Source organism: Catharus ustulatus, chromosome 5 (assembly GCF_009819885.2).
Source record: "Catharus ustulatus isolate bCatUst1 chromosome 5, bCatUst1.pri.v2, whole genome shotgun sequence".
NCBI classification, from domain to species: Eukaryota; Metazoa; Chordata; class Aves; order Passeriformes; family Turdidae; genus Catharus; species Catharus ustulatus.
In genome coordinates this window covers 30,697,796-30,716,444 of record NC_046225.1, presented here as the reverse complement: position 1 = coordinate 30,716,444, position 18,649 = coordinate 30,697,796, and the positions used below count along the sequence as shown (strand labels likewise).

Here is an 18,649-nt window from a genome sequence, read left to right as displayed (position 1 = left end):
GAGTTTAAGTATATTTTGGTAATCATAAATATGAGAGAATTTTGAAAATCTGCTTTTGATATGAGTGTACCATGTTGTGTTTATCCAATAATAATTTTTTTTGTAAATATTCCTATTACTTACTAGCATTTCAAGTCACAGATCTAATAGCAAATTCCAAGCCATCGGATGCAAATGTGAAGTGAAAGACTGGATTTTAGCCTTTACACATCCCTCTATGTTGTGTGTTCCTTTATTCTTAGAGTAATGTTGTGATCATTCTGTTGGGAACCTCCAACACAGAGTTCTAAAATTTATTTTAGCTGCCTAACTGCTTGTTTAGACAGCGTTTTTCCTATTGAAACTGTAGCTACAGTGGAGAATTTTTGCTTCATTTTAAGACAGATTGTTTCACTGTTCCATTCCCTATTACTGATCAACTAAGCCAAGGTAAATGTAAAAAAATATCATAACTTTATGTCAGACTTCACAACAACTGGAAACTTAGTTAAAACCATAAAATTTTATCAATTTAAGTCTATGAATTAAAGTGATGATGAATTATATTAGATACAGTTAACTGGTAAACTGCTCAACCTAACTTGGTTTATCTTTGCACTTCATTAATGGCATAAAGTAACGATAGCCTAAAGCTGAAAGAAAATTGTGATCCAACTAATGATTTAAAAATCTAATGTGCTTTAAAAAAATCCCAGTCTGTTTCTCACAGAGAGCTTCTGAGTTTCTGCAGGATCAACAAATAAGATAATTTTTATGGAAGAGGGTATTTGAGTTACATGTGGCAGATTAAATTTTGTTATGGAGATAGAGGTATTTTTAATACATGTATATACTCTGCGAGGATGATGGTGTACAGTGCACCATCTGCTCATTTCTACTCTTTCCATATTTATCACCAGGAGACATTGAAGCTTTTCATTTTCCTCAGTGCTCTGAGTTTCTTACATGTTTAATTTTTTTCCCCTAAGACTTAGGAAAGAAACCCCACAGACAGAATGGAATGGTCAGCAAATCCACATACTGAAGGGAACAAAATAGACCAAGTATAACATTGGTTACTGCTTTTACACACCTGAAAAATCTGTCCAGAGGAAATGGCTGAGGATCCATATAAACTTATGTAAATGAAAGTGCTTCTTTGCATTAAGATAAGCCTTGTAAACCTGTTTTCTGGAGAGTAGGTGCATCACAGTTCCATCCTAACTTATGAAACTCAATACCATTTTTGATTCATTGTTTTTTCCAACTAAGAAATCTTCTTATGAACAGTGTTTGGGATTTTAAGCATGTCCTAGTTTAGGGCAAATTGGGGAAAACCTCCAGAAGGAGCCCCCAGAAATCTCTCCTGTGAGTGGTATCATCTGGCACTGGGGATGACTGCTGCAGATCACAAATTGCAGACTCCTGGTGTTCCTTGGTGTTTCCCACGTCCCGGTCCAGAACAGGTTCAGATGGTATATAGAAAGGGAAAGAAAGAAAGAACAAAAAAACAGTCCAAGGAAAGAGATTGGACTGCCTAACTAAACTAACTAATAAGCAAACGCAAAAGCCAGCAAAGCTAAAGCTAGCAAGCCAAGCAAGCAAGCAAAAGCCAGCAAAGCTAAAGCCAGCAAACCAAGCAAGCCTGAGTCAGCAAACCTAGCCTCCCGAAAGCACAGACGATGGGGGAGGGGAGTCAACTGATAAGTAGACAAAACAAACCTTCACTTAAACAGAACACACGATAGGGGATACAAGCACCATAACATCACCCCAGGACATTCCACCCCTTATCTCCATATCGTGAGTATCCTACTAAACACGATGTAAAAAGCTTCAAGTAAAAACTTCCATTTCACTTGCTCAAACCTTTGACACATACACATTTCCTTCTGTCTCATGTCTGTGTGATTTAATTTATAGACAATGGTGGTAACATTCAGCAAATAATCATATTTGTATATGAGTATTATGCCACAATCAGATCTCCCTGAGGTACACATTGTGTTGTTCCATCTCTCTGCATTACCCACTATGTACAACCTGGTCCTTGAGCAAAGACAATCCCACGAATGGGTTTGTCTGTTCTCAGAGCAGAATTAATCCATACTGTCTTCCCTAACAAACCTCTGACATGTGCCACTGAGATTTTATCTCCATCTACTATATTAAGGGACTCAGACTGGGCAGGACCTGCTCGGTTGGTGGAGCCTCAGGTGTTAACTAACCAGATGGCCTTTGCTAAATGCTGCTCTCAGTTTCTGAAGGATCCCCCACCCAATGCTTTCAAGGTAGTTTTTAACAGTCCATTGTACCTCTCCACTTTACCTGCAGCTGGTACATGGTAGGGAATGTGGTACACCCACTCAATGCCATGTTCTTTGGCCCAGGTGTTGATAAGGCTATTCTTGAAATGAGTCCCATTGTCTGACTCAATCCTCTCAGGGGTACCGTGCCTCCAAAGGAACTGCTTTTCAAGGCCCAGGATGGTGTTACGGGTTGTAGCATGAGACACAGGGTAGGTTTCCAGCCATCCTGTGGTGGTTTCTACCATGGTTAGTACATAGTGCTTGCCTTGGCGGGTTTGAGGCAGTGTGATATAGTCAATTTGCCAGGCCTCCCCATACTTGTACTTGGACCATCGCCCCCCATACCAGAGGGGCTTCACCCGCTTGGCCTGTTTGATGGCAACACACGTCTCACAGTCATGGATAACTTGAGAAATACTGTCCATGGTTAGATCCACCCCTCGGTCTCGTGCCCACTTATAGGTGGCATCTCTACCCTGGTGGTCTGAGGCATCATGGGCCCATCGTGCTAGGAACAACTCTCCCTTGTGTTCCCAATCAAGGTCTATCTTCAACACCCATATCTTTGCAGCCTGATCTACCTTCTGATTGTTTTGCTGCTCTTCATTAGCTCTACTTCTGGGGACATGGGCATCTACATGGTGAACCTTCACAGGTAGTTTCTCTAACCGGGTAGCGATGTCTTTCCACTCTTCAGCAGCCCAAACTGGTTTTCCTCTACGCTGCCAGTTTGCCTCTTTCCATTTCTCCAGCCATCCCCACAAAGCATTGGCTACCATCCAGGAATCAGTGTACAGATAAAGCTTTGGCCACTTCTCTCTTTCTGCAATGTCTAGGGCCAGGTGAATGGCTTTGAATTCAGCAAATTGACTTGATCCACCCTCTCCTTCAGTGGCCTCTGCGACCCATCGTGTGGGGCTCCATACAGCTGCTTTCCACCTCCAATTCATCCCCATGATGCGACAGGAACCGTCGGTGAATAAAGCGTAACGTGTTTCCTCTGCCGGAAGTTGGTTGTATGGTGGAGCTTCTTCAGCCCGTGTCACTGGTTCTTGTTCCTCATCTGTGACACCAAAACTTTAATCTTCGGGCCAATTTGTAATTACTTCCAAAATCCCAGGGCAATTCAGTTTTCCAATCCGGGTGCGCTGTGTGATGAGGGCAATCCACTTGCTCCATGTAGCACTGGTGGCATGGTGGGTGGAGGGAACCTTTTTTCTGAGCATCCACCCCAGCACTGGTAGTCAGGGTGCCAGGAGGAGTTGTGCTTCCGTTCCAATCACCTCTGAGGCGGCTTGGACTCCTTCATAGGCGGCCAAGATTTCCTTCTCTGTTGGGGTGTAGTTACCTTCAGACCCTCTGTAGCTCCAACTCCAGAATCCCAGAGGTCAGCCTCGAGTCTCATCCGGCACCTTCTGCCAAAGGCTCCAAGACAAACCATGGCTCCTGGTTGCAGAGTAGAGCACATTCTTCACATCTGGTCCCATCCTGACTGGGCCAAGGGCTACGGCATGAGCAATTTCCTGCTTTATCTGGGCAAAAGCTTGTTGCTGTTCAGGGCCCCAATGGAAATCATTCTTCTTGCAGGTAACCAGGTAAAGAGGGCTCACAATCTGACTGTACTCAGGAATGTGCATCCTCCAAAAACCTATGGCGCCTAAGAAAGCGTGTGTCTCCTTCTTGTTGGTTGGTGGGGACATAGCTGTGATTTTGTCGATGACGTCAGTAGGAATCTGACGCCATCCATCTTGCCACTTCACTCCCAGGAACTGGTTTTCCCGAGCAGGTCCCTTAACTTTACTCTTCTTGATGGCGAAGCCAGCTTCCAGGAGGATTCAGATGATTTTCTCTCCTTTCTCAAACACTTCTGCTGCTGTGTTCCCCCACACAATGATATCATCAATATATTGTAGATGTTCTGGAGCCTCACCCTTTTCTGGTGCAGCCTGGATCAGTCCATGGCAGATGGTAGGACTGTGCTTCCACCCCTGGGGCAGTCGGTTCCAGGTATACTGCACACCCCTCCATGTAAAGGTAAACTGAAGGTTGTATTCTGCTGCCAGAGGAATGGAGAAAAATGCATTGGCAATATCGATAGTGGCGTACCACTTTGCTGCCCTGGACTCCAGCTCATATTGCAGTTCCAGCATGTCCGGCACAGCAGCACTAAGTGGTGGAGTCACTTCATTCAACGCACAATAGTCCACTGTCAATCTCCATTCCCCTTCAGATTTACACACAGACCAAATGGGGCTGTTGAAGGGTGAGTGGGTTTTGCTAACCACCCCTTGGCTCTCCAGCTCTCGGATCATCTTATGGATGGGAACCACAGCATCTCGAGTTGTTCTATATTGTCGGTGATGCACTGTTGAAGTGGCAATTGGTACCTTTTGCTCTTCTTCCTTCAGAAGTCCTACTGTAGTTGGATTCTCGGACAGTCCAGGCAAGGTGTTCAATTGCTGGATGCCCTCTGTCCCTCTGTCACCACAGCTGCTATCCCAAATGCCCACCTGAATCCTTTTGGGTCTTTAAAATACCCCCTTCTGAGGTAATCTATGCCTAAAATACATGGGGCATCTGGGTCAGCCACAATAGGGTGTTTTTTCCATTCCTTTCCAGTCAGACTCACTTCAGCTTCCACCAAGGTAAAGTCCTGTGATCCACCTGTCACGCCAGCAATAGAGACAGATTCTGCCCCCACATATCTTGATGAGACTAATGTACAATGTGCACCAGTATCAACCAAAGCTTTATACTTTTGTGGTTCCGATGTTCCAGGTCAATGAATCCACACAGTCCAGAAAACAAGATTTTCCCTCGCCTCAGCCTGGTTAGAGGCAGGGTCCCTCTAAGCCTGTTTATCCTTCTTTCCTTGGGCACATGTCTTAGAGGTTCCTTCAAGGGGATCGGACATGTCATCACCATCATCATACTTGGCAATTTGGCTACGGGCAACTGGAGCTGCTCTCCTTTTGGTGGAACTTCCTCTTTGAGTCTTACCTTCCTTCAGTTCACACATCCGTTGTGCCAGAGCAGCAGTAGATTTTCCGTCCCGTCTCCTCATGTTTTCACCACAATCACGCAGGAAGAACCACAGCTCAGCTCGTGGGGTGTACCTTCTCTCCCCATCAGGGGAACATCTGCGTTGGATACCAGGACCTCTAATTTGTACAGTCGAGATTTGGAGAAGGTCCTCCTTAATCTCCTCCCTGAGTCTCTTACGATTCTCCTCTATCTTGTCTTCTAATTTCTGCAGACGTGTTTCCACAGCTGCGATTCTGGCACGTGTTGGACCACATACAGCATCTGCATATGCTTGGAGCTTCTTCGCCATATGGAGCACGGTCTCATCCCTCTCATCCTGCTTCGTTATTGCTAAAGCAGAAGCGTATTCATGTGGCCCAAGTCGCACAAGTTTTCGCCACATCACACATGTACATGGTACCAAGTCCGGATTCCTAGTTGTTACGTCATCTGAGAAGATAATCTCTGCTACTGCCATTTCTCTCAGGTGTTGGATCCCTTGTTCTATAGTCTTCCACTGTGTCTACTGCATATAAAGATCGTCTGCACACAGGTATCTTTGTGCTACACTGTCCAAGACCCGTGCCCAGAGGCTGTGAGGGTTAGTCCCCCTCATCATTCTTTGGTCGATGACAGGATCATGTGACAGGGATCCCAAATGCCTCGCTTCAGTGTCGTCCAGAATTGTAGCCTCGCCTGCAACATCCCAAAGACGGACCAACCAACTAATTATAGACTCATCAGGTCGTCGAGTGTAATCCTTTTTTAGACCACAGAGGTCCTTTAGGGAAAAGGACTCAACATTGGCCTCTGATCTTGTACCAGTTGCTTTGATTCCTGGTTTTATGTCAGGAGGCACTGAGGGTCCTTCCCCTGCATCATCATCATCATCATCATCCACCGGTCGATTGTTCTTGTCTTGTCTTTCCACTTCTCGTGCTAGTAGCAACAGCCATTGGTTGAGGCTTACTGTCTGGTTTAGCTGCTGGCCTCGAGCCTGGGGTGTTGGCTGCAGCCTGAGTGACTGGGACAGTGGCTGATTTATCTCCCTGTCCCCTTTCCTCTGTCTGCTGCCCTACAGTATCTAGCAGGGTGCGATAAGCATATGCCAGGGACCAGCTAACTGCAATGATCTTTTCCTCCTTGGAGTTATCATGGCACTTCTCTTTCAGGTATTTTGCCACCTCAGCTGGGCTCTGAATTTGTTCACGTGGAAAGTCCCAGACTACAGGGTCAGAAAATTCCTTCAAGATTTGGCCCATGTCCTCCCATTTCCCACACCACTCAGGATTCCTCACACTTGGCTCTACTCCTAAGTCAGGAGTCTCATCAGCCCCTCTAGAAATCTCAGCTCTTATTCTATAGAAACTGCAGACTGTATAAAGAAAGCTTACTAGATTAAACACCAGAAAGATGGTCTCTTTAACATTCAGGGGAAACTGAACATACTCTAATAGGGATGTAACAAATTCAGAGGAGAGGAAGGAAAACAAAGGCTGAAAAGCCTCATCCCCTGCTTCCCCACTAACAAACTGGGTACATAACAATAACCACAAACTATACATTCCTGGAACAGACTCCAGCATCTTTATAAATCTCCTGCAAGCCATTACAACCAAGACCAGCCCAATGGATATTTTGGTCAGTGCTGCTCTACTACAGAAACTACGTATTAGGGACAACACCGGAGCTATTTCTGGATGAGAAAATAAACCTAGGGACCACAGAGGTATTAAGACCTCAAAAAACCCTAGGGACCAGAAACACATGCAGGCCTCCACCCCAAGAGACATTATGAATTCAAACAACATTATTAGAACAAAATTTTTTCCACTTTTTCAAGCCACATGATTGGGCACCAATATTTGTCCTAGTTTAGGGCAAATTTGGGGAAAACCTCCAGAAGGAGTCCCCAGAAAACAAAACCCCCACGACTGCTCCCCCCACCACCAGGTTCGGGATGAATTTCCTCAGAGGAAAAGTGGAAAAAACCTGTTTATTAACCAAACAAAACACTCCTCAAAACAAGAAAAGAAAATGAACAGCCCAGATGACAAAAAAAACCTCTTTCACCGGTGTGAGAGGATGACAAACTCAGAAAATCTCTCCTGCGAGTGGTATCAGTCTCTGGCACTGGGGATGACTGCTGCAGATCACAAATTGCAGACTCCTGGTGTTCCTTGGTGTTTCCCAGGTCCTGGTCCAGAACAGGTTCAGATGGTATATAGAAAGGGAAAAAAAGAAAGAACAAAAAAACAGTCCAGGGAAAGAGATTGAACTGCCTAATGTTATAGAAAATAACCAAATCAAGTCGAATTACATAGCAAAACAGCAATTTTTATTTTTGCGACCGAAAATACGGTCCTGGGAAGCCACAAGCAAAAACATGACAGCATCGAGCCCGGGGTCGGCACTGGGTGGACACACATGCTGATCTGACCTCTATTGCATCAGATCCCCCCTGTGTTCACACCCTGCTATTTCGGAGAGTCCAACTTTATACAGTTTTTTCTGGCCTGAGGCGAGAGTTTCCTTTGTTTCTGCAGCAAATTCTCATATTTAAATTAAATCCTTTTCTGGTGCTGCCCTGGACAAAAGTCCTTCCTGCATGCTGATGAAGGCTGTGTGTGCTCCATATTGATGTGTAATGAAGTGCTGTCTTCTCGTTTATGGGAGCCATCAGAGGTGATTGGTACTTTGGCAGGTATTTTATCGATGATCTCTTCCCATCCGATGAGATGATGATGATCTCTTCCCGTCGTGGAGATCACCGGGCTAGGTCTGTTGATATGCTAATTACGGTCGTTGTCTATGGCCCCGGGTGTTTGGTGTTTAAGAGGTTCTTTTTATTTTATTTTATTTCATACAATCCTTTTATATAAACACGAATTATAACATATATCACACTAACTAAACTAACTAATAAGCAAAAGCAAAAGCCAGCAAAGCTAAAGCTAGCAAGCCAAGCAAGCAAGCAAAAGCCAGCAAAGCTGAAGCCAGCAAGCCAAGCAAGCCTGAGTCAGCAAACCTAGCCTCCCGAAAGCACAGATGATGGGGGAGGGGAGCCAACTGATAAGCAGACAAAACAAACCTTCACTTAAACAGAACACACGATAGGGGATACAAGCACCACAATGTCACCCCAGGACAAAGCATAAAATAATTTTTAAACAATACTGTTATTTTATTCTCCTGCCTTTATTTTTGCTGAATGTCCCAGAGACCTCTGATGCAATCTTTTTCTGTGAATCCCTTGAATGCTCCTGACCAGTTACATTTTTTAACAATGTCCTCGTTTTGCTGTGCTCCTGTGTCAATACCCAAACCAGTCCCCTAATTGTATTCAGCCCTGGGTTTCTTATGTTATCTTCATGGTGTTTCCTGGTCAAACTCTACATATGTCTTATTCCAGAGCTCTGCTACTGGACTAATCTGATCCAAAGAAGAAAAGCGAGTTTGGAGATTTTGGGGTAGTTGGGTTTGGTTGGTGGGGTTTTTTTGGTTTATTTGGTTGGTTGTTTTTTCAAATTTGTGGACTGATTCATAGTCTCCTGGGCACCATCACGTGGACTTCAGTAATTAAGGATGAGCCATTCTTCACTTTTCTGTAATCTGTGAAAAGCCTTTACTCAGGACTGTGGCCATTCTCAGGCTGTATGAATACATTAACTTTCACAGCAGTCAGGTTCTTATTCAACTTGCAGTGACTCATCTCTGGGGATGAGCTGTTGCCTGTATTTCAAGTTTGTCCTACACAAATTCTTCACCTTGAATTAATTACTTACTTTATAGAAAAATAAAAATTGATATGATCAAGAAAAATTAAAAAATTCACTGGAGTTAAAAATATTACCTTGTTTTCTCATTTACAGTCAGAGATGAAATCCTAGTAACTCTGAGTGATTGTATGTCAAAATTAGCCTTGAAAGTGCCGGTACATAAACGATGCACTTTCGTTTTTCATTAACAGGGCACCATTCAAATTTAATTAGTTGTATGTTAGTTGAAAGTTAACAGAAATAAAAAGCTGCTAGTTTGGATTTTAATATAAACTGAAAAATAGCCAACATTGCATCTTTATATTGCTATAACTCAGACTGCTCCCATGATAGTATTTGAATATTTTACAAGATTTCCTGTTTCTAGAAGTCACTAGTAAAGATCCAGGGCATATGCTGAACACAGTATGATCTTCCTAGACAGTAAAAATATTATACACCATGCTGCAAGGAACAAGACTGGGGAAAATGACCAATGTTGAATAAAGATACCAGCTCTAGTGTGGGGGATTACTCACCCCGGGTCGGTTCCTCTTGTCTGGCAGCCCCAGAGCATGGAACTGGGAACAAGGCACCCAGGCATGGGGTCACAGCTGGAGTTGCAATGAGTGTGTGCTGCTCATCATGTTGAATCATGGTTGGAGGCACCAGGGAAAGAGAAAGGAGGCAAAATGATGAGCATCCTGTAATTGGCTATGGAAGGAGAAAGGAAAACACTGGTAAAAGTCTCTGGTGAATTACCTTTGTTCTTCCAGAAACTGGTACTTTGGCATCATACTGCACAAGGTTTTATATGTGTGGCACCTCACATCAGCCCCTGCTGGAGCCTAAATACATTATAGAGCTACTTTCTTTTCACTTCTTGGTGCACAAGCCTGATGAAGAGATGTCCTTTTGCTTAGCTTTCTCCTATACACATCTCATTCTACTCTGACTGAATACTATGGATAATGTAGAATTAATTCCATGCCACAAGATGTAAAATTATAATAATGCAACACAGTGGCTAAAAATCACTTGAAGACAGACAGTCAGTTACCACCAACAAATTGTCTGAGTTGCAGTTTAAATTTAGTCTAAATGTCAGAAAATATGTATTCTTTAAAGACTGACAGGAAGCTACAGCCATTTGTTTCAGTCTGGGTATTACCCTGGAGCAAGTCGGGAAACAGGCTGTAATTGGACCCACTGTTCTTTCATTGATTACTTTCTCTAAATGCATATTGCAGAGGGGAAGCTAAGAAGAATAAATTGAATATATTGGTTTTTCACAAAAACTAGGGCTGGACTGGTCTATCCTGGTTGCACAACTCACATGTTGGATGCACCAGCCTCCTCTCCATCTGACATCTCTGGTTGGAGCACCTCAGCAGCAGTGACTTCTTCCCTTCTTGAGCAGGAGTGAATGGGGTGTTAGAAAAACAGTTCATAAAGATAAGGGAAGGGGATTACTGCTATTCTATAAATAATTTAGATTGGAAAAGACCTTTAAGGTCATTAAGTCCAATAATCTGTAATATGTCTGAAGGTTTCACCTCTGTGCCATTTCATATGGACTTGGAATAAGTTTACTCCCTACCAGCATCACTCTCTGTACCCGGGCCAAAAAGCCCAAGGGGATCCAAACCAGCAGTCACTTTTGTTTCTTCCTCATCTGTTTAGACACCACAGGCTATATCTGATCTAGCTTTGATGAAAGGGAAACAGAGGCTTGCATACCTTTTGTCCGTTGAGAAATTAAGAGCTTAGCAACAAGTTAGCTTCAGACAAATCAAGGAAAGAAATAATCTCTTGCCTGTGTCCAAGCTGACTGTCTGGCTGATCTACTGCTGACAGCGTGTGACTCCCCAGGCAGCCTGCTGACAACCCAGCACACATCAGCCTAATTTTCTGAGGGATTCTTTTTTGTCAGAAAAAGGAAAACAGCTTTTGAAGGCTCCTTGTTGGGCTGACAGCTGGATTTGGGAACCAGACAAGAAGTTACCTGGGGCTGACATGGCAGTTTTTGACATAGCCTCAACTTAATAGGACAGCTCCCATCCCAGACAGCAGCATAAGGAAGAAACAGCAGTATTCCCATGGTGCTGTACTTCTGGCTACTGTTGAGATGTGTGCCCTCAGTCTGACACAGGATAGAAATAAACCACATGCCCTGTGGTCCTTGCTGGAACTGAGCATCAAGGGCTCTCCTAACCCTAGACTATTTCACTAGGAAATGTTCTTGAGAAAAAGTAAGATTGGGACCAAAATAAAGAAGAATTAATGAAGCAATGACTATATGGAGTAATAATGAGTAATTCCATGTTTGCATTCACAGAGATTAATCCACAGGCAGCAGTAACAAGAATGTAATCATTTGATGCAAATGGTGACTATTCTTACTAATAATATTTATATGCTCTTTCCAATAAGACATGCTCAACAACATGTCTCAACAATAAGATCGGCTATGTGAGTTCCCTTTCTTATCATTATGGTAGAGGAGTTTCCTCTTTTAAATTTAATTTCCTTTTCTACCCGTAGTTTCCCTTCATAGGAGAAGTAAAAGCCTTCCTGAAATCTGATAGCTCTGCTGTTCTGGACTAGAGCAGACAGCCAGTTCTGTTTCCTTGCCAGTTACTGATTTTCTCATGCTGACAGATGTGCAAGACAGTGATAGAGCAGATTAATTCTAATTTCTGAAGTGAGACGACATTTGAGCCCAGCTAATTTAAAATGTTCTTTCTGTGTTTAGTCTGCTCAGGCAATTTAACTGCAATTCCTTCTCTCAGTGCTGTGCTATCAGCTAGTATGGTTGGGTACATGGAGCCAGAGCTAACCACTCGCTTATTATGGCAAACAGATGCAAACACATCAGAAGCTCACACGCATGCAATCCCCTGCCTTAATTACCTGTTCTGCTTCACCACAGCTTTGTAGAACAACTCAGCTTCCCCCTCACTGGGGGATGGCTCCTCCTCAGCTGGAGCTGGAGCCTGAGCCTGAGGGATAGCACTTTGGGAAGGGTGGTGGAGGGTATGAGCTTTAGCCATCTCTCAAGGCAGTTCTCTGTTTAATCCTATTATTTTCTTGCTTTCCATGACTCTCCATCCTCACAGTGTGATTTGAATCAGCCTAGTGTAAATATTTTTTAAAACACTCATTTGTCTTTGCTTCCACAGATGTCCTTTCCAAAGCTGCTTTCATTTATCTCAATTCTTGTCTTTGCTATTTCATCATGAATACATTTGCAGGCCTCTTTCTAGGATATCCAAAGGTACCTGAATCAGAAAATGTCTCTTTTTCCGAAGAGGGTCTACAATTTTCATTGTAAATAATGAAAGCCCAAGATTGTTTTCTGCAAAAATTTGATTTTTTCTCTTAATAGAAAACAACCTCAGCCTATAAAAATTGCTTTAATGAAAATCTCAATGTTTCACTGAAAATGTCATGGTGTAACATATTTGAAAAGTAAACATAGGCAGGAAGAGAATGCTTTTTCTTTTGACAACACCGGTTTACCATTTATAACCTCTTGAAGTTCTTTACACTCTAAATTTACACAATGTGAAATTATTGTCAATTATGCTAATCTTTTTAATCCACATTCTTAATGCTGATAATACTGTAATCTTTCTGAGTGAAAACTCAATTGTTTTCACATTTTATCCTCCTCCCAGCTTGATAAGCAATTAATCCCTTTCCACACTTTCTTTACTTTTGGTGTTTCCCCTATAAAGCATGTAGTCTCAACACAATTTTATCCTAGTTCTGCCTCTGTCTAATAAATGCATTTCTACTGTAGCCAGCTCTTGTCATCATTTTGCTTTACTCTTTGTATTGTACTCTTTGATTGTCGGAGGAAAATGGGAAGTCTTCTCACAGGTTTTCAAAGCAAAACCAGACAACTTTTCCAGTTATTCCATATTCTGGTAGAATTCTATATTTCTGGTATCTAAATAAGGTTAGGAGACTACCATTGCATATTACTGGAACAATGAAAAACTAAAATGCCACAGAAAGATAGCTATCAATTTTTAATTTTAAAAAGTAATTTTAGATGTTTTGGAAAAGTTTCAGAAGTTTTGTAAAAGGAACTTTTTTCAACTTCCTCAGAAGTTTTCCCTTGTCAGTGGCACTTTCTGCTCAACCCCAGCCTGGGCACTGCCAGCCTGGTGTTTGCACTGTTACCTTCTCTGATGTTTCTGTGGACATGTGTGCCTGTCACAGTCTGTATCCTTGCCCTTTAGTCTTTCTGCGGCTGCAGTCACAGCTCTGTGCAAGGAATTCACCTTTGAATGGATTTACAGTTTACCATTTTAACCAGTTCTTCCTAGATTTTATATGCCTTTAATCCAGTTTCATTTATAGCTACTGGCAACTTTGATATTTTAATCAAATGTTTTTTTCCATTGTATTTTGATTTTATTATCTGAGACTGCTGATAGAATGCTCTTATCTCTGTTAATAGTGGATTTCTTCAACATCACTTCGGGCAATTTTAGCACTCCTGGGACAGCATTTTGAAACTGTGTGGTCTCATATATTAGATTATAAAAAAGAAAAATTAAATCTTGCCAAAACGTCTAATTAAAAATAAATGTAAATGAGTACAACTTTGTTTCTAAAGATGCACCATTTAAATGAGTGTTTTTCCTACCAGTATGTGGCAGGTAATAAACAGAAACAGTTACCTTAATAGCAAAATCTCTTGCATAAGTTGCATGTGTTTTTCTCTTTTATCAGGACACCGTATTATACTTAAACTTTGTCAAGCTTTGAAGAGAATGTGTCTAATTTCTGTCTCACTATAAATACAGTGACATTCTTGAGCAGCACTGTGTACTGAATCTGTAGTGTTTTCAAGGGAATTGTTTCAACTTAGTGAATAAATTAAAAACACTTGGGATTCATTTCAGAACTGATTTTTTAAAATCATTTAACTTGCTCAGTGTCTTGATGTTTTTTCCCTTTTCCGTATACAGATATTTAATTATTTACTCCACAAAACCTGAAAAAAAGGAAGGAAAGCCCCTCATCACATTGGATCAAACATTTGTAAATATTGAATAAGTGGATAATAAAGCATGCTAGAAGAGACCATGATCATATGATGTGACAGTACTACTTAATAAGTCCTTTAAGGAAGTGTTTGCTTCGTTGTCTTTAATTGTTGTTGTTGACTGATCACTTCAACTTTCTTACTGTTTCTGAGAACAGTAAGTCCATGGGGAGCCACACTGTCTTCTGTATAATTTGAACTGATTTTTCCTTTTTGTGCCACTGCAGAAGATGGTGACTGTTTTCATTTTTCTACAGAAAAATTTTGCTAAGCATTTTTAACAGAAGGAAAACAATTCTAATGCACTTCATGGGGTTTTTTACTCCTTGCAGGTAGGTAGGGAGTCCTGTATGACTTCCAAGCTAACAGTCCCAGGGTCTTTATCACAGGTAACAGGTCTTCCAGACACTGGGCAGAGAAGTCAGAAATCCAAAATGAACTATGCCCATAACACCAAGCCAGACCCATCCCCATACTGATTAAGGCGTATGTCAGTTCACTTTATTGAGTGCTTAGGAAAGGGCAGCTCTCCTCCCACACTGTTGTCTTCTTCTGTCCCTTTCTTGCTCAGAATATATGTGGCACTGGAACATTCCAGATAATTTTCCTAGTCTGGTTCAATAGACACTGTCAAAGAAGGATTGGAGTGCCTGGGGTATAAACTGTGCTTCAGTGTACTTTTGAAACAGTTTGGTTGTGCTCTGCTCTTGAATCATGTAAACTGTAAAATATCAGGCCAGTCCTTAAAGAATTAGTAAATGAGAGAACAAGTGCAATATGCAGGAGGAGTGACCGAGGCTCCTGATGAAATATAACGACAGAGATTGCTCATCTCTACTGTATGCTGTGCTGTTTGTTTGTAGGTTTATATATATTTTAAAAATCAACCCAGATTTCTAAGAATAGCTTTAGAAAAACTGATGACTGAAGCAGAGAAAGCATTAGCTTTCTCATTAAATGCTAGTTACTGATAACACTTGACTGACCTATATACCTCTTAAACAAGAAAAAGGTATGCATACAATGCCTGGGGAAATCAACTGTGGCTAAATTTTCTCTAGATTTTAGAAATTATGTTAATCATTTTGTTCCTACAAGTTCCATAATGCCTTGAGCTAGGCAGCTGTTGCTTATGCTTCTGTCTTATGCAATGCAGCCGAGTTGTTGCCTGAAACACCGCTTCAGGATCCAGCCAAAGTGTAGCAGAATATTAATGAGCTAGCATCTTGTTTGGTGCACATGGAAAGGGAATAAACCCCTAAAAGATTTGAAATATTGAAAGAGTCCATACTGTGGTACGGAGTGCAGCACTGAGGGAGAGAGAACCTTAATCTATATGGCCTTCCCACTGCTACTGCACACCTAACTCTCATGTGCATTCCATAGGGAGACTTCAGAAGTGATGGATGGATGCAAGGCTTCTGTGCTCACCAGAAGCCCTTTTGGCACCTTCACACCTGCTCTTTGAGCCCAGCTCTGGCCAGGAGTACCTGCTGCTTTCCTTCCCAGGCCATGGACTCAGAGCCAGGTAGGGGAGTGCAAGGTAGTGGGGCACAGTTCTGTTTTCCATTGTGGGAAGGAGGGTAAAACCTGCAAGAAGAAGGCAGAAAGGAATTTTACCACATCACATCTGAAACTGAATTTTGCCTGTATTGTGAAGAAACCCTGAGTCAATTCTGGCTGCACACCTGACAGCAGCATTTAGAATTTTTCTGTAACCTACAGTAAGGGGTTCTGTGCATTTGTGTCAACACCTCAACTGCTTGAATAGTTATGTTTATGCAATTCAATAGTCTGAAATATTTTTTAACAACCACCACTGAATTTGGACAGGCAGCAACTTTAAATACTAGTCTTTCACCTTGTCACAGAATCATAGAGTATTCTGAGATGGAAGAGACTCACAAGGATAATGGATTCCAACTCCTGGCCCTGCACAGGACACCCCAGAGTCATACCCTGTGCAAAAGCTTATTGAACTCTGCCAGGCTTGGAGCTGTGACTACTTCCCTGGGGAGCCTGTTCTAGCACCCAATCACCCTGTAGGTGAAGAGCCTTTCCCTAATATCTAACCTAAACTTCCTCTGACACAACTTCATGCTGTTCCTTTGGATTAAACATGGTTAGATGCCACAAAGAAGGTGGCAGTGCCTTTATTGTATGCATTTTGTATAGGCCACAAGGGCCTCTTCTATCCTTTTCAAGGGCAGTGCTGAACTTCTCTCCTTTCACACAACACTCAAAAAAGGTCATAATTCAGAACGACCAAATATCCATAATTCATAAGACAGACATCCAAATGAATAAACCTAGTCCTGCTTCAACCACCAACTTCAAACCTGCCATATAACTCCTTGAGGTTTGAGTGGATGTGCACACATCCTATGCCTTCACTTCTGCAATCAAAAGTCCTACTGAAAGACACAGAGAAGCCTGGATTATGAAAAATGGCATATAGTTGGTAGCATCAGTCTGACTGACATGCGCCAACTGGAACAGCTCTTCCTGATCCTGGAAATGCAGAAGTTCTCTTTTCAGCCATCTCTCGATGTCAGCCCAACATCCGTCAAAAGCACCACAAGCATATTCACAGCAAAACTATTAAATACTCACAGCAGAGGAAAGATTTAGAAGCAGCGGTGTTTCCATGTTAGATTCTGGTGTCTCAAATAAAGACATGCACGATTCCTGCCTCTTGCTGATAGCTGGGCTACTGCTTGCTTTTATAGGAAATTATTTGCTAATGAAAAGTCAATCAGCAAAATGCTGAATGTATTACTAAGTAATTTCAAGTGAAAAGAGATAAAACCAGACTGTATCCTTGGATAATAACTAAATATTGATTTTCTAGTAGTTGTTTTATCTTTGCCCAAATAATCATTTATCAATGGAGACAGCTCAGCCTCTGTTTAAATAGGATTTGCTGAAGTTTAGGTCCCTATATCTCTTCCAGTGCAGCTTTATGTAGGTAAATGGTTGGTAGATCTTTTCATCAGTGGGCACAAGGCAAAGGTATGGTGAGCTCATGAGCTTCATTTTTTGAGGGAGGCAGCCAAAAATAATGACAATGATTGAGATGCAAGGAAACCCAAGAAACACTGGTTCTTCAGGTAACCTATATTTAAACCTTGAAATCCTTGGCCATGGAGTATTAAGTGCTTGAATAAGCATAAAAAGCAAGACAGGTTTGCTTGGACAACTTGGCATTGAAATATAAAAATTTTGTAGCATTCCAGAATTTATTTGATACAGATTACCAATGTGCAGTGTGTGTAGGTCTCCAGAAAACAGGATGTACTGGGAGGAGTTGTCATGATATGCCTGCTCTGACACTATTTTCTCCCCATCAATTATTCACTTCTTCTGGTCTTCTGGGGTTAGACAGACCTTTCATTCAATGTTGTCTATTCATTCTGATGATCTACAAAATAAACTCCTACATTCTGTAAGTAATTTTCAGTTTGACCTTCTATATACAAAAGGTACAACCTCTGATATAGGAAAGACAATTAATGAAGAAAGAGCTTGTCTGGTTACCTTTCCTGTGTCCCAGCTTGTGAATAAAAATAAGTGACATTGAGTCCACATTCAGAGTTCACATTTCTGAGTCAGCTATGAGGGAAACTGAATGAATTGGTTTATAGGGCACCAGGAAGAAAAGAATAGTAAAGCAGAGAATGTAGGTTCATCTATTTCCTAAAAATCCATGAATCAATCAATCAATAAATATATTTCATTTTTTAAACTGTCTTAGCTGTTTCAAATTGAAATTGCAGATTTTTGTCTACCACATTTTAAGGAGAGGCAGGATGCACTATAATATGACTTCTTATAACATTGCTGCCTTCCACGGCAAGGAAGAAAATGATGAAAGAAAATTAAGTGTTCTTGTTAGCAAATACAGTTAATGTAAAATCCTAAAATGTTCATTACTAATGAAAATCATCAAGAAAACCCTCCTGGTTATGTTAAAATGTAAAAATGTTATTGGAAATAGGTATTTCTCATAAGAACAGACAAGAAGGTTTGTTTTTTTTGTAGCTATTTTATTACCTTGACAGTCACCAGCACAGTTAACTCTCTCATCTGCTGCAATAGAAGTACCTCAGAGCTGCCAAGCCTTGAAGACCATAGAAATTAGTGTCTGCATATGTAGAATTCTAAACTATCATGAAAAATCAAAAAAATATTGTGAAATCATGTCACAATATGGAAACTAGCTCCCAAAATTATGCTTTTCATTATGGTAACTTTGGTATCCATAACGATGGATACCTTCCCAGCTTGTTCCCAAATCTGTCTGTAAATGGCCTTAAACCATCTAATGGCCGATCATGTAATGTCTCACTTAGAGAACCAAAAAAATGTTACCCTTTGGGCATGATGGATGTTTGTGATGATTCTGTGACTGCTCTGAATCAGACAGATGGAGCACTGTCATTCATATGTGATATGTCTGTCTGGAAGATCACAGGGTCACAGAATGGGTAAGGTTGGAAGGGACCACAGTGGATCAC

At 41.6% G+C, this 18,649-nt stretch overlaps 1 non-coding gene across 1 annotated transcript; it reads right to left on the bottom strand.

The window, feature by feature from the left end:
• Positions 1-16,247: 16,247 nt before the first annotated feature.
• LOC116997158 lies at positions 16,248-16,371 on the bottom strand. The gene has a single exon (XR_004418107.1). It is a non-coding gene; the product is annotated as a U6atac minor spliceosomal RNA (small nuclear RNA).
• Between the last annotated feature and the right edge of the window lie 2,278 nt (positions 16,372-18,649).